Source organism: Lissotriton vulgaris, chromosome 2_1, assembly GCF_964263255.1.
Source record: "Lissotriton vulgaris chromosome 2_1, aLisVul1.2, whole genome shotgun sequence".
NCBI classification, from domain to species: Eukaryota; Metazoa; Chordata; class Amphibia; order Caudata; family Salamandridae; genus Lissotriton; species Lissotriton vulgaris.
In genome coordinates this window covers 1,214,543,599-1,214,561,115 of record NC_141687.1, presented here as the reverse complement: position 1 = coordinate 1,214,561,115, position 17,517 = coordinate 1,214,543,599, and the positions used below count along the sequence as shown (strand labels likewise).

At 48.9% G+C, this 17,517-nt stretch overlaps 1 protein-coding gene across 1 annotated transcript in view; it reads left to right on the top strand.

Moving 5' to 3' along the window:
- The first annotated feature begins 269 nt into the window (after positions 1-269).
- The window catches only part of LOC147732399 (opioid-binding protein/cell adhesion molecule-like), a 2,769,197-nt gene continuing 2,751,949 nt past the window's right edge, over positions 270-17,517 (top strand). The window contains exon 1 of the mRNA XM_086956934.1: positions 270-333. The gene's annotated coding sequence lies outside the window, so the exon portion shown is untranslated. The remainder of the gene's footprint in view (positions 334-17,517) is intronic.

Genomic DNA, 17,517 nt, shown 5'->3' with positions numbered 1-17,517 from the left:
GAGAAGTCCCCGCTCTAGTCATTCTAACATGACTAGGCGGGAGCACTTCCTTTTATAGCGGTTCCCGGCAGTGAGACGATAACATCCGGTCTCGAGGGAAGCAGAGTAGGTAACCAGACAGGAGAGAGGCATCAGAAGTAAGTCCGTTCTTTTGCAGGCATCAGAACCGGGGCAAACTGTGTTTCCCAATACACAGTACTGCCCGGGCTGACTATCAAAGAGAGTCCGCTACCTACGGAAAGTAATCTTCCTTTCTCTTTCGCTTTTAGATTCCCTGCGGAACTGTCTTGCCCCCTCGATTTGACCATGAGGCATATTACGGCCTTTTGAAAAGTATGTTTATGTATGTGTATTGTCCGTTTGTCGTCTTTTTAATGTGGTACTTTCACGAGTATTGGGCATTTGCTAATCTACTGTTTACTTTTAATTAACCACTTCAGGGACATCACGCACCGAAACAAAGAGATTTTTTCCCTTCTAGGATTACAGGCGCATGAGGAGTCACTTCCCAACAGGCACAACGATTATTTATATAAACCCTGGTGCAATATACAGTTTCTGTCCTGTCTAGGCACCACAAATGGGGAACATGATCATTTCTTAGCGGACCTGCAGATGGCAGGTTGTTGTATCTTAACATCGTTATTTTCTCTATTACAGATATCTACTGAACATTATCAAATGTCGTATGTATGTTTTTCAATAAATGCTCATTAACTGGCATTTGTGACTAGCACTTTTTTCACTGCACTTTGGAGTGGTACACACAGGGCTGTTCCCTGTGGTGTCCGGAAGAAGAGCTTGGGGGTAAGCTCAAAACATGTTGGCACTCTACTAGGACTCCTGACTCATTGAAAACCAGGCTGACCTAGAGACCCACCCCATTTTTAATATATCAAATAGGAGTAAGAATAAAATAATTCCCCCCACTAGTTAGGTATTTTTAGTCACTCCACTCCACATACACCACTGCACTACACATAGTTCCTCACTACAGTGCTCCTACGTATTTCCGCAAGTCGCAGCACGCCTCAACATGCAGCGTGTTATGATGGCCCCTATGATGAAGCATGTCACCGTGAGGAAACTCCGGTGAATGAGGGGACTCAAGAAAGGACATTTTTCCTTTCGAGATTACATCCATTACTGATGATAATCTATCTCAACAGCTAGGTTCTTCGTCCGAGATCTCGGATATTTTTGTGTCTACTGTATACAATACACCCAGACACTCCATTCTTTGTGTGGGTTAATCAATAACGTAATAAACCGGAGTTGTTGAAAGGCCAGAGCAATAAATCCACCACCCATCTTTGAACCCTGGTATCAAAAATGCCTGTCAAAGTTGATGAAGTATGTCACCCGCACGGGCCCTACCACTTCAACTGTGCATTGAACGTACTGTTAACAGAACACACAAAAAACAGGACTTAGAATATGAGCCCTAAAGCAAACATGTAGCTTTTCTTCAATGATGTGATCCAGTTATTGGCACAAAGAAAGAAAAAAAAACACCCACATTAGACCAAACAAGGTAATAATTGTGTCTGTCTGGATCACAGAATCTAGAGGGCAAGCCCTGCGTCATTCTTGCCTGGATTACCTTGGCGAGTGATTTATTGATATCAATCAAGACTGAATAGATCAAAGGCAGTCGGATGACAGCCAATCTATCACACGTCAAAGCACAGTAGCAATGAAGTGGGAAGCTGTTTTTTCGGTGGGTGGGTCTGAGAGACGGAAAATAATCTTTTACACTCGCCTCTCCGCAACAGAAGCTGCCACACTGCCGGGGTTGAAAATATATAAATAAATAACAACCAGTTGGCTTCAAAGCAAAAACTCCTGAGACGGTTAACAGTTTGGGGCACGCATCCCAGTACCACAAAGCTTTCTGAAGTTTAAAACACACCTTCCCTTCTTACCATCGCCAGCTCACATTTCACCCGTGTGATGTTATTGTTAAACCATACACTGACGGGCCGACAGAGCAGCTTGATATACAGCAAGTTTTATATATGCTTCCTGTTGTTGTGCCTATGCAAGGGCCAATTAAGAGTGCACAGTCATTTAGCGAAACACCTCAAATAAAATTATTAAAAAACACACGCATGAAAAAAATTTTTGAACGCCACTGACAGAAATATAAAATATCATGTCAGGGTGACCTGTTAAGTTAAAAGGGTAAAACGTTCCGGTAACACGCACGCTGTCTTTAAATTTTAATCGCCCACTGAGGTCTCACAAGGTCGTGATTGTGCCAATGCCATGCCTGCCAGTTTCCCCTGCAGAGCCTACAGACAGTCTTCACCCAAAATGGAAACTCTGTACAAAAAAAAAAGGCTTGGCTCCTTTATATATAATTTTTGTTGGTACATTAAAACAAAGCGCCCTCTACTGCGGCACCAACACACCGGCATTGAATCAACTCACGCTTAAAAGAAAGACGTGGATTTGTAACGAGAAAACATACTTTATATAAAGCGAAGTGACAATGTGTAGTGGGAGTGATCTACTTGTATACACTACCACCACTGCTTCCCCCGAAAATGCCCTTAGCTGATAACTTAATAATTCAACCGTTTGTTCATTCCTTTATTCCGCTGTCCCAAGGAGCTCACTCCTACATAGCAAATGCCATTTTGCACGCTGCGCATGTCAGAAATAAAATGTGCGCGCCTTTTATTGGGCACTCTTGACAGGTCTGCCTCCTATTTTGGAGACAAGGGGATATCGGACGGCGAGAGAGAGCCCTGGCACGTCCTGCTCAGTGAAGAGGCCGGGTCTTCCCTGGCACTTTAAAAACATACCTGACAAACACGCAGGTGCGCATACACTTACATGCATACATATATGTGTGTTGTGTGTCCGTATATTCCGTGTGAAGACCAACAGTTGGCAGAATCAGGGCCTGGCTGGCATGGGCGCGGGAGATGCACCTGTACCCACAAGCTCGGACAGGTGACAAGTAACAGATGGCCCACCCTAAAGAAAAGAAAGTGCTTCACGACAGCCATGAAGCAGAGGAGCCTGTAAGAATGGGCCGTCTGAAAAGGGGAAAGGGCGGTGACAACAAAACCCCATTTCCAATGGCAGGCCACAGTTTAGCATAAATGGGGACCCAAGCCAATGGAAATGAGGCGTGGGGCTTCGAGCCCCCATCTAAAATCTCCTCTCTAACTATAGGTCTTGCCGAGCGGACAGCGCATGCATTGCAACACTAGGCGAGACCTTAAAAAAGGAGGCGTTAAGATGATATAGCAAGCGTAAGGTGGTACTGGTGCAGAGTAAGCTTACTTAAGGCTGGTAACTACTAGCGTCAGAGTAGTGTGCATCCAGCTCCGGGCTGGGGGGCGGACGATGGATCCAGTCAGGGGGGCTCTTGCATGCAAATTAGGAGTTCCGATCCCTAAGGGCAAAAGGTTATTGGCTCCCGGTCAAGGAAGGCTGATGGGGCATGCTTACACTGTGCACAAACTCGCTGCAGACAGCTGCCTTTTCACATGGCCCCCGTTCTATGTTTTCAGTTTGAGCATTCTCGTCATGGCAAACAACGAATGCTTGTGGGTCCCCTATTGACGAGATAAAATAAGATGAGAAACAGCCCGTGGTGTCAGGTCGTGCAACAGTCAAATAACACATTAGCCACTCAGACGATTGTGGTGCATGTTAAATAGTGAAGATTTAACACAACTAGAAATTGCGTAAGAAGACATGCACAGGTGTGCCCGCACACATAGACACATTGAGAGCAGATTATTGCAAAACCAATTTACTCAAGCCTATGTCTTTATTTTTATGCCTTCCATATTAGATTTACTTATTTTTTAGACCCACATTATAAATTGGATGGGCACATTGATGCAGTATGCCGAGTTGTCCTCAGCGGGAATGGGGCCTACTGCAGCTGATTCCTAAGGTAATACCCTATTGTGGGCCTGTCTCTACGGGAAGATGTAACCAGTTTCTATCTGGTGAATGTTCACAGAGGTTTGGAGAACCAAGAGTGTGGTATTTCTGCATTCTGATCAGCTTATAGTCCAATCGGAAAGTACACCACACTTGGAATGTGCGCCGTGAGTCGTGCTTTAGCCTAGCTCGAAGATTAAATAAAAATGGAAACTACTATGCAACCTGGTGGGAACCATGCATTTACCGTTTTCATCCCGACGTTTTTCTTATATATCTCTTGGATCCTCTGGAAGCTGCTATGGTGCTGTCACTTCAGGTGTGCAGAAACTGTTCTGCCTTAGAAGCACCACTTTTGTTCTTTTGTGTACAACTGAAAAACAATCAGGAGACTTTATTCGCGCAATAACTACACTCCACGCTGTTACTTGAAGCGTAAAAGGCCATTTTATTAGGACACGGTTGCATCATTTAACTTTATTGACATTACATAACTGTAAGAAAACACTTTTCCCATCCCATGCCGATACATTCTCCGTTCAGCCTTCTCGAAACCATCTCACCTGTTTGACTCTTCCCCATTCACTCAGTGACCTCCTTCCTCTCCCCATTCTCACCTTCACTTGCCCTCCAAACATCCTCTGTTGACTTTCCTTCATTGCCTCCCGCGCCCCGTATCAGTCACCCGTGTACCGTTCTCCCTCCCTGAGGGGTGGATCCGCCCGTATGTGACTCACCACCCCTCCAAAGTACCGTAACGTCGCTACTCTGCAACCTGCCCTAAACTGGCATGCTAAGACCGCTCCAGTCCCAAGCCCTCCACGTAACCTGTAGGGTGGGTGGGTGGACAACTTTCTTCTCTAATCCCCCCGGTGGTGCTAAGGTGTCAGGAAGAGGCTGGATCCTCCTCTCCTGACACCTTATATGTCTTCCTAACGCCCGCCCCTTCCCCTATCCTCTAAACCCTCCCACACCGTGTCCTTGCGGGCCATTGCGCGAATAGCCCCGGGGGAAGACTGGTCTGCGACCTTAACTTCCCCCGGGGGCCCTCATCGCGCAATAACTACACTCCACGCTGTTACTTGAAGCGTAAAAGGCCATTTTATTAGGACACGGTTGCATCATTTAACTTTATTGACATTACATAACTGTAAGAAAACACTTTTCCCATCCCATGCCGATACATTCTCCGTTCAGCCTTCTCGAAACCATCTCACCTGTTTGACTCTTCCCCATTCACTCAGTGACCTCCTTCCTCTCCCCATTCTCACCTTCACTTGCCCTCCAAACATCCTCTGTTGACTTTCCTTCATTGCCTCCCGCGCCCCGTATCAGTCACCCGTGTACCGTTCTCCCTCCCTGAGGGGTGGATCCGCCCGTATGTGACTCACCACCCCTCCAAAGTACCGCCAACCAGGGAACCCCTGTAGGGCGGTTCCCTGCCCCACCCCCCAGTCCTGGACACCTTTCTCCTCCAGTCAGCCGACCTTGTGGCCCCCCAGTGGAAGACCAATCCACGACTGAAACCTATGCCCCCTTATAAATTAGTTTCGTGGGGACCGTCGACTAACGCGTGAGGCGCCAAACCTCCGCCCGACCACCTGCTCCTCCAAGTCCTGTGCACCTTTTCTCCTCCAGTCAGCCAAACCCGTGGCACCCTGTGGACAACCAATCCACCACTGAAACGTGCGTCCCTTGTAAAGTCTTAATGTTGGAACCGTCATTGCCCGCGAAGGCGTCAAACCTCCGCATGACCACCCGCTCCTCCAAGGCCTGCGCACCCTTTCTCCTCCAGTCAGCCAAACCTGTGGCACCCTGTGGACGACCAATCCACCACTGAAACGTGCGTCCCGTGTAAAGTCTTAATGTTGGAACCGTCATTGCCCGCGAAGGCGCCAAACCTCCGCATGACCACCTGCACCTCCAGGTCCTGTGCATCCCACTCTTTCCCAGTGTGGTCCCGGTGGACGACCACCCACCGCCACAACCTGCGTCCTGTGTACCTTGTAACATTCTTGGCCAAACCAAGTCCATAAACACCCCCCCCCCCCCCCCCACCACCACGGTGAACGACCATCCACCACCTGGACCTCCCTCCTGTGTACCAATGAACATTGTCAGGCCATTCTCAGTCCATGAAAGGTGCCCCCCCCCCCATCGCAGTGAACGAGCATCTAATACCTGGGCCTCCGACCTATGCAAACCCGGAACACTTCGGGTTAGTCATTGACCATGAAAGGTGCTGTCTTCGAGGTGAATGACCATCCACCCTGTACCTGCAACCCCTGTAACCCTGAACATTGCCGGGCCAATCAAGGTCCCTGAAAGGTGCCCCCCATCGCAGTGAATGACCATCCACTACCTGGGCCTCCGTCCAATGCAAGCCAGAATACGCTTACAGGTTCGTCCTTGTCCATGAAAGGTGACCCCCCCTTTTGCAGTGATCAACCATCCATCACCTGTACCTGCAACCCGTGTAACCATGAAAATTGCCGGTCCAATCCCGTCTTGTGAAAGGTGCACTCCCCATAGCATTGAACGACCATCCACCACCTGGGCCTCCGTCATGCCACCATTAATACTTTCGGGTCAGTCCCCGTCCAGGAAAGACCCCCCCCCCCCTTTTGTGGTGAACAACCGTCCACCCGTACCTGCAACCAGTGAAATCATGAACATTGCCAGGCCAATCATTGACCATGAAAGGTGCCCCCACTTACGGTGAAAGACCAACCACCACCTGTACCTGCAAACTGTGTACCATGAACCTGGACGGGCCAATCTCTATCATACCCAGCAGGCTCCTGCCTGGCCTGTGAGTTCCCCAGGACCCCGTTCCCAAGTCTTCAAGGCCCCCACTCATTCACGCAACCAACATTGCCCCACGTCCATATCAGCGGACCATACCCTATCCCATGCCTCAAAATGCAAAGCCAAACCTGACATAACCCAGATACTCCATTGTCCCACAGGTATCCTCGTATTGTAGCCAATTCTCGTTTCCTGCGATACCATGACAGCCGTAAAGGCGCCCCCCCCCTCAATTACCATCCACTGCTTCACTCATCATTCCACAACCTAATGACGGCATCCCCACTCGGAGATGTCTGTACACCTGGTAGTTCGCCTCCTTTGCTGTCCAAATGCCCAGGTGACCGGCCACCCAACCAGGCGACCGCCCTGGAGCCCGAACGACACCAATTTCCTGTAGTAGAAAAATAATGATTAGTCCTTAGAATTACATCCCCTTTCCCGTCGTCCTTTGCTGGGAAACCCAATGTCTAGGACCTCCTGTTCAAGAGCACCCCATCCGCTGAGCCAAAAGACCAACTTGACCACCCCCTAAACCGCCCTCGTCCCCACGCACAAACCCCGGCCCAACAAACTCCTCAACTGCGCAGCCATGGACCGCCCTGCCTAAGAAAAACCTTGCCCACGGGCCACCTCCAATACACCACGTACAGCAAATACCCCTTCATCCCAGCCGTGACCCCTGTCTACGTTCTGTTCCAACCGTATTATCCCGCACCCCAGCCCGACCTCCGGAAGAAATACCCCTATCCTTGTTATTTGAAATCTCATGTGTGCCTCCCCTCCCAAACATCCCCCAACCGTCCTCGTCCATGGCCTGCCTACAGATTACTGTTGCCTATTCACTTAGCCTCTGACAAAACAACCACCTTCAGTAGAACATTCCAGGCCGCCCTTGCTCTCCGTCACGCTGTCCCCACTCAAACCTGGTCACCCCCGGACCAATTCCCAATCCCTCACTAACCCCAAACTGGGACAACCGAAATCCGAGAGCCCCAACTCGCTACTTTCCAACCCCATTCAGACACTGAAAACTATCCACTGCCGATCCTCCTGATCAAGTTACCCTGAATACGTATTGGACTCCCCATCAACCTCAGCTGCAAACACCCCTATCCCTGCTTCAAGACATGCCTGAACATCCCACTCCTCACCAGTCCTACACTGACCCAGGCAATCAACCAAAGCGCCAACAACCCAAAACCCCCTTCTCTGTCATCCACAGGGACCTGAACGTGTGCTCCTCAACCAATAAATTACCAACCAAATTAACACACTGAGGAGTCAACCATCCCACTGTACTCCCCCGCACTTTGGCCTACAAAGAGGAAGGTCCCCAGACTGACAACCCCCTCGTATCCTATTCCCTGCACCGTATACACAGGTCAGAAATGGTCGCATATGATCAAGTATCCCAAACTTGAGGCCGTTGCTCCCTTCCTTGTGCACATGTACAGCTCTGATACCCACTGGGCTTGCAAGTGCTGACTATACAACCTCAAGCATAAATTCAATAACCACATAACCACTAATGATACCATGTAACGTCACTATTACACGCTCACTGTGCGGAGAGACTGAGCCTTGAATACCCCTACTGGTTCAAGTGAGACAGGTCGAAGCCTTGCCCTCCTTAGCCCTGTGGCAAACCCCATCCTCCTTGCTACGCAGATGCCTCTGTGGTATATCAGCCAGGCAATCTACCTGGCCTCCCCCACACCGTAAGATGTGGCCAACAGTGAAGACTGATGTCCTCTTGCAGTTAACGCATCCAGCCTGGCCAACTACATGTGACTCATTGGTCAACCCCTCTTAGCAGGATTGTGTACCACTGTCCATCTGGACCCATCCCCACCAACTCGCCAGGCTCCCAAATCCCCCTGTAGGATGCCGCTGCTGCACCTGCCTCCGTGTCAAATCCCACACCACCCCACTGACAAGCTGAAAGCCCCACTTGCCCGTGCTCCCCCAACCCTTGCCCCGCGGCTTTAGCCTTTACCTTAAAGTCCGTCCGGGCCATCCACGTCCGGACTGTCGCTGCTGCGCCTTACTGCACCATGTCCACCGGTCCATACGAAATTGCACCCTCGTCCTGTAAAACTAACAGATTCTAGTTACCCAGAACCCCCCCCCCTGAGAATTCCCCACTCAGCCACAGACAACATCACACTTTCTCCATCATCCAACACTCCCATCCCTTCATACAACCACGCTCCCTCAGTCCAGAACCGCGCACCATTCATGTCATCCAGCACCACTTTAATTCATCATGTTGTATTCCGTGATGCGCGAGCCCTCGTCGGAGGGAAGGCCACCGCAGACCTCCCTACTGCTTCTGGCCAGCGACTCGGGCCGTCATGCGCCCCACTGGCTATGCTCCATTCTTTCGAATCTATTGCCGGATTTGGTTCCCCCACATCCCCCAGGTCGCTCCAACCTGGAGGGGTCCCAGCACCACCGGGCCTCATGCCGTGCTGGCAGTCCCTCACCTCCTATACTCAACCGCAAAAATCCTATGCAGACAAACTGACTCTTACCCCAGGGAACGTGTGGCAGCAAACAAACCAACCCCCCCTACGAGCGCCAGCCCCACTCCTGACCATCAAACAACAAAATGACAAGATGGCTGCTTTTGGCATCCATCTTGTCCTCTGGGCAAAGAAACTGGAGGGGGGGTGCCCCCTCTTCTCATTTGTCTATGCTCGGCTACCTCTTGTTTTTGTTTGCTTCCGTTATGCGCACAAGCACCCCCCTCGCCTACGTACCGTTCGTTCCTGAGCCTGAGTCCGCCAGTTATTGCAGCAGTATACCTCTACTCGTACTTGGTACGCTATTGCAACCTGCACACATGTCACTTTACCCTCCTGTATTGCACCGGAGCTACCTCATGTATTTGTTGGCACACAACTGCACGTTTGCCACATGTAACAACCTTTGCTCAAGTAATGTGCTCGCTTGTAATTATCTCACGTATCATTGCCTGTCCTAATCCGCGCTCTAAAAGGATGCATTAACGAATAAATAACGGAGGCGGGAGACAACAGGTTGCCACAGCCCACGGCGTACCGCGGCGAATATTATGATGCCTTCGGTAAAATCCGCCCACCAGAAAGATGCCTAAATAAATAAGAAATGTTGGCGGGGGACACAGGGCCACAGCCCTACACGAGGCGGGCCGCGGCGGCTATTGCGAAGCGCCCCGGCGCCTACCGGAAAAAAAAAAAAAAAAAAAACCCGCGCTCCAGAAACAGCATTAATAAATAAATAATGGAGGCAGGGGACACAGCGACGGCCATCACGAGGCGGCCCGCGGCGAATATAGTGAAGCGCCCTGCGCCTTCCGATAAATACCGCGCTCCAAAAAGACGACTAAATAAACAATAAATTGATGCGGGAGACACAGGACAACAGCCCTCACGAGGCGGCCCGCAGCGAAAACGAGAGGGTGCGCCGCGCCCCCCCCCTCCTCCTCCCCCTCCCCGACCGGGCCGCAGCAGACGCATACACCGCATGGACAGCGAACATTCCTCCGGTGGGGGCAGGCAAAGCAGAAAGCTCCCCGCGGTGTCCCATAATCACAGCCCGGCGCCTCACACCTTATGCAGGCACTCTTGTCATGCACCCGGCACATTCCTTGCCACCAACCTGAAAGGGCTCCCACACTCAGCGGCTCAGACAACCCGTGGTGCCCCCAGGGGCCCCCTCCTCCGGCCTCACACAGTGCAGAATACTGGCTGAACCCTGCATGGGCTCCGGGCCGGCCCGCCAGCCAATAACACCTGAACCGACGCTGTAAGCCCATAACATGGAAGCGCCCGCCCCCAGGCCCAGCTAACCTGCACAACTTTCTTCTCTAATCCCCCCGGTGGTGCTCAGGTGTCAGGAAGAGGCTGGATCCTCCTCTCCTGACACCTTATATGTCTTCCTAACGCCCGCGCCTTCCCCTATCCTCTAAACCCTCCCACACCGTGTCCTTCCGGGCCATTGCGCGAATAGCCCCGGGGGAAGACTGGTCTGCGACCTTAACTTCCCCCGGGGGCCCTCATTCTGCCGGAATTTTTGCTAGTTATTTTAGCTCATCGCAGGTAGTACAGCTGGTTAATACACCTGCGTAAAGGACATGTACCAAGCAGTTTGCTAAGGTTAATAGGTCAGTGGGCTCATTTGTCAGGAGGATACATTGTGTGACTTACAGTCTATTGGTTTACATCTCAGAGCAGTGAGCGTTTGCAGTTACATGCACTTGTTTTCAGACAGGTAAAGTATTGTTTAGAGCGCTTTGATTTCCCCAACTCGCTCGGGTAAGGTAGTAAAAAGGGTTTCATGAGGTAGGTTTCACTTTCTGCGATGAAAAGAAAGGGAAAGAACCTTTGCAATGCAGTCATTACATCACACTACCTTTACATAGCAGTGATTACATGGCAACATCCTTTACATCGCATGTCATTACAACGCAGCCAATACATTGCATGTCACTACAACGCAGACATTACATCGCAAGTCATTATAACGCATACCATTACAGCGCATACTGACACTTACCCTACTGTTGCACTCTCTGGAGTTAGAATAGTAATTTTTACCCCTACACTATCCAACACTTACCCTACTGTTGCACTCACTGTAGTTAAAATAGTAATTTTAACCCCTACACTATCCAACACTTACACCACTGTTGCACTTACTGTAGTTAAAATAGTAATTTTTACCCATACACTATCCAACACTTACTCTACTGTTGCACTCACTGTAGTTAAAATAGTAATTTTTACCCCTACACTATCCTACACTTACCCTACTGTTGCACTCACTGGAGTTAGAATAGTAATTTTTACCCCTACACTATCCAACACTTACCCTACTGTTGCACTCTCTGGAGTTAGAATAGTAATTTTTACCCCTACACTATCCAACACTTACACCACTGTTGCACTTACTGTAGTTAAAATAGTAATTTTTACCCATACACTATCCAACACTTACTCTACTGTTGCACTCACTGTAGTTAAAATAGTAATTTTTACCCCTACACTATCCTACACTTACCCTACTGTTGCACTCACTGGAGTTAGAATAGTAATTATTACCCCATACTATCCAACACTTACCTTAAATGCAATGTAATGGTATGCATTGTAATGGTATGCGTTGTAAAGGTATAATGCGATGTAATGGAATGCGTTGTAAAGGTAGTTTCTGAAAATACGATGTAATGGCATGCTATGTAAAAGAATGCGTTGTAAAGGATGTTGCGATGTAAAAACTGCGTTGGTAAGGCACACATAGTAAATGTATACATTGTACCGTTATACATTCAAAAAGCTAGCGCTTCTTTAGACCAAGCACTCTGAAACTATATTGGCTGGCAGTATGGATGGCTTGTAAAACAACACCTTGGAGTCGCCTTTCTTTTGTAACGTTACCTATATCTGATTCAAACACGGATGATAGTTTGTCTTCGATGTAATGTGGTGTAAGGTGCACGGACACCCTATAGTCGTGTGAAGGGGAAAAGTGCCAGGGCACTCGCCAGGAGGCAAGTGCAGTTTGCACCACCACTCGCCACTGCCAGCGCAGTCAAACACAGTGCCTACATTGCTACCATCATCACACCGCTACAAGGTGACACTTAAGAGTATCAACACCCCCAAAGCTATAAGTAGGGATTTGGCAACAGTTAATAGCCTGATATGTAATCTCTTGGGGCTCGGTTACCTTGCTCCCATCGGTGAAGCTGGCTAACAAAGGAGGGATGCAAACAGGCATGACTTGCAGGCATATCAAATCAAGTATCAGTTGCCTGCAAAGTTTAAGGTTGTATTGACATTGTGGTGAGAAGTACTATTTGGTAAACTGGAAAAATCACTTTTTGCACAGTTGGGAAATGTTGTTAAATTGTGCATTAAGATTGTTCAAGGCCTCTTGGTCATATTTATCCGGATGACCTTGTGGGGTTGGCGGTAGGTACATACTTTTAATTTCTTGCCGCACTGTGAGCGCCAGGCATCCCACATCTGCAAACTGATACGACACCGGAGGCCTATGACAACGTAATGGTATAAAGCCCATTCATTAAGGTTGGGATGGTGCTTTTGTACGTGGGGTGAGTGCCAGCAGTTGGGACGTTCTTTTTCAACCAACTGAGATTCGACTCTTGCTTTGCAGGCAGGGTCTTGAAGCAACTTAAGTGTGTGGAGCTGCAAGGGAAATTTCCCTCATTAGAAGCAGCAATAGACTGCAGGTCTATACACTGCCTAGCGGGCAGATTCCAGAGTAGTAAGGTCAATAACTTGGGTATTGAAGTTTTTCGCTGAGCCTCGAGGGTCCCCAGAACACACGTCCCAACACCTTAACCAAGCAGTAAACACAAGTCATGACGTCTCATTTAACGGAGACGGGGCATCCTTAATATATTGATTTCATAATAACAGTGTTACATGTCTGCTGGAAGGAATCTGTGGACCAAACACACGCTGGCTAAATGCAAGGCAGAGTTGCTCATCGATAACAATCTACCTAGGTTCATGGTTGGAACTTGAAGTAAACTGATAAATGTAAGTTTGCGTGTACCCGAATTCACATATTTTGACAGCTGATCTGGAACTGAAATACCGGGGTCAGGGCCTACCAGGTATTATATGAGTATCACTGAGCAATGGTCTTTTGGTGAAGGAAGGCACGTGGGGGACATGAGGGTCTACCCAGGACTTGTGCAAAGCTGCTTCGATGTTAGATTGCCCATGAGAGAGTAGGATGGCTGAAAGCCTACACCCAGTCATCCTGGCAACACATCACCATCGCAAAAACGTTGCTGGGGCAGCATAAAACGAATCATGAGTTCCATCAGGGCTGAGACTTAGGGTGAGCTAGGCTACTCACAATACCGATGGAATAGAGAAAAACTGGGCCTATCTGCGGGCAGTAATCATAGGCAGGATCACATGTGCATGTTAAAGAGAGGGGCACAATATCTCCAAAAAGGAAGCCGGGGACTCAATCAACCAGAGGAGCTGGGACATCAGTTAGGAACGCATTAGACAAGGGAATCATTAGTGGCAAAATACTAGGTGCATGCAGGGCTAAGATACGGTAAAAGAAACAGCCAGAGGCTTAGGTGCTCAGGATGAATGTGTTGGAGGGGATCTTCTCTCGAGTAAGGGATGCATGCAGATGGTGAGCCAGGTCACACACAGTACATGAGAGAAGAGAGGTGAACCAGGGAGCCTCGGACACCAACCCCTAGTCATGATTGCAGGGCAAGAGAGTGGGTGAACCGTCTTCCCAAGGGGACCACACCAGGGCTCGAGTCATATCGTAATATTAACGTTGGTCAAAAGGCCATACTTCAAGAAATCAGACCCCCAGTTTGGGTCATTACAATGGGTGGTGCCACAAACCTCACTATTGCGAATGGTTATGGCTGCACAGGTATTCGCAGAAGTCAGGGACCCCCCACGGTGTTCAGGGAGGTCCCAAAGATGATAACTATTATCTGCCGAGAAAGAAGAGCGTTAGGTTCTTTCCGAACATAGCATGGGCAAATTAATTTTCTCGTGATCTTAGGGGGAGCTGTCAGTGGTTGGTGAACCACCTCCAGAGTGCCGGGGAGTCATGAGGTTTACCAATAAAGATCTTCACAGAAGGACGTGAAAGCGGAACTGCCCGAACAAGGTCCTTGGAATGCCTTAACAGCAGGGACTCTTGACACTAGTGCAATTGTCCGAACAAGGTCCTTGGGATGCCTCACGGCAGGGATACTTGAGGGCAGGCAAGAAAGTAAGAAATGGTTAGTGCTGGGAGGATCAGCAACAGGCTACCATGATATCACTGACATGATTTTTAGAACACGTCCAAACTCCTAAAAGTCAAAAATATATCACCACTTAGACGATCTGGTCTCTTGGCACTATAATAACAGTTGTTGTCAGATTGTGTATGTATAAAGTATGAATTTAGCCCTTATGTTGGAGACCATGCTCTGAGCGCTATAACCCAGCCACGTGGCAGTGCCTTGCCTGGTAGGAAGAATGGTGGTTTCCCTACCGGCAAGCTGGACTGACCCCAGGGATATGCACCTCCCCACTCCCCCCCCCCCCCCCCCCTCCCCAGCAGTCACCTCTCAGCGGCGAAAGAGTGAGATATGCGCTGAGATCAACCTGTGAAAATACGGAGTCACTCTGGTCCGGAGTCAACTGCTGCTGGCCCCTCCCTGTAGCATCACTGCCTAGTTACCATGGAGACAGTGGACAGTCAAACACAGCTGTTGACATATACATTACATCACTAATGGGGAGGATCAAGAGAGGGTTATTTTCACTAATGAGCGAGGGAGGGTCCATAAATATGTGAGAACTCCCTCCTTATACAATGTTGAATTGTCACTCTTTGACACACTCGACCCACATTGACGCTCCCACACATGCGCACACATACGCCTATCGCACTATGCATCTCACCCCCACAAGACAGTAACGTGGGTGGCCTGGGCTCATCGTCTTGTGATGTCCGGGAACTAAAAGCATCCTCCCGCATGGTGACATCAAACCACTGGATGTATTATGCGCACTCCCAGTCTCAAAGCATTACACTCAAATGCGGTCAAGGTGTATTTCATGCCCCTCCTCAAACTGTATATCAGTGGGTGTGCATTTTCAAGTTCCCCATCGAACTGTAATATACGTCAGTGGCAGTGTATGTTCTTGTCGCCTAAAGAAATGCAGTATATGATTTGTTTCTATCAAATTTAATTATGTCAGTAGTAGCATATTTGCACGAATACCATAAAATTAAATTGTAGGTCAGTGGCAGTGTGTTTTCATGCCGCCCAAAGAACTGAAGTAAAAGACAGTGTTAAGGTATTTTGTTAATCTCTGCGTTTTAAATCAGTGGCAGTATATTGTCATGTGCCCCAATGCACTGCACATTTTCATGGTTAGCATATTTTCATGTCTCCCATAAGACTGTATTGTAAATCCATGACTAAATATTTTCATGTGGTACATTAAATTGCACAGTAAGCCCTCAGAGGTGTTTATCTGTATGTCCCATATAACTACAGTGTATATTGAAAAAATAAATCCTTTTTAAAGGCACTGTTACCTGACTGGGTTTCATGGCGTTGCATCAGCTGGGATATTTTGAGAAAGAAATTATGGTATACATATCCATGAGGCCCTTAGAACTGCACTTTAAGTAGGTGCATTTTTACATAGGACTGCACTGAAAGTCTGTGGTACCCATACCATAACAAACCACACAATATAATGTACAGCAGCTGTGCTGTTGTACAACATGAATAAAAGTGACATTGACCAAGCCAAAACTTATTGAATAAGCGAGATCTAATGGGGTTTCAAATGCTTGTTTCTGTAAGAGTTTTAACACATTCCTGTGGGATTTAAAATGGAAAATCAACATTTTGTGTCACCTACATTTTCTTGGCTCCTATTAGATGGATCATCTTGAAACTTTGGACGGGCCCTGTTTCCTTCCCCCCCAGGCAGCCAACCTTAAGCTGTGCATGGCATTTGGGTGTACACAGTGGTGGGTTGGCCACAGGGCATGCAGTAAGCTAACCTATTGAACGAAAAGTGGCACCAGGGACCCCACCCCCCAGGACCTCATGTCATTATAAATCGGAGGGGGGCATGCAGCTCCGCGGACCACCATCCCCATGGACCACATGTCAGTATAAAGGGCTGGTGAGGGCCACATGCCCCCCTCCCCAGGACCGCAACCTCCAGGGTCTCTAGGGCCACATGATAATGATAATTAAAAGAGGAGAAAGGGCTGTGTGTGAGGCACCCCTTCCAGGGACTTATTAGGTCCCAGAGACCCCTTCCTTTGAAGCCCATTGGCATTAAAAAGGGTGGGGGTGCTGCCCTGGTGACCACATTCCCCTGGTCTTCCTCCATTATAGGTGGGTGACCTGGTACCATCCTGGAGCATCCATTGAGCAGCAAGTTGAGGGCTGCAGGGAGAGTCCCACAGCTGCCATTGCCCCTGCCAGCTCCCAGCATAATAAGGGAGCAGACATCGCTCCTGCCGGAGGGAGCAGCCATTTATACTTGCTCTCTCCAGACAGGGTCAATATCTGTTCTGTTTCCCTGCCTGTAGGAGTGCGGTCAGGGAAACAAAAGTCTGCTCCCACCTAGCGGGAGCATATTTGAATCTCCTGCTGGCTGGAAGCTGGCATGACTTCCTTGCCTCCACTGCGGCAGGCAGGGAATACATTTTTGCTCTGACCTGATGGGAGATTTAAAAATTCTCCCACAAGGCAGAAAAAATATATGGTTCCCTGCCTGCGGGTAGGGAAACTACTCTGTCCCAGGGAGTTGTAAATTCGGCCCTGGGGGAAGAGGTAACTAGGGCCTTTTAAGACCTGGGGAGGGGAATTGCGTGGCCCCCCTTCTCTTCATTAAAATATCGACCACGGGTGATGGGTCCCAGGGGACTCTTAGAGGCTTGGGAAAGGGCCCCATCCCCTAAAATTACCTATGCGCCCCCTGAGCCACGGCCCAACCCGGAGGTATTTGTTTTACCGCGCAGGATCCGCTCTTTTTTTTGCAAACTTTACTGCAAATTTTCAGCAAAATTAAAAAATATAGATCTTTGCACAGATGCAAAGTCCCTCAGAGATCCCACCACCAGGCCTAGGGTGTCAGGGTATCCCTACTGTGCTCCCTACATAATTTTTTTGCTTTGCTTTTTAAGACATAGTCCCAAGTCCGAAGATGGCTGCCACCACTTCTTCAGCAGGAGATCTCTCAGGTCCCCAGAGCCCCTGTGGCATGAAATTTA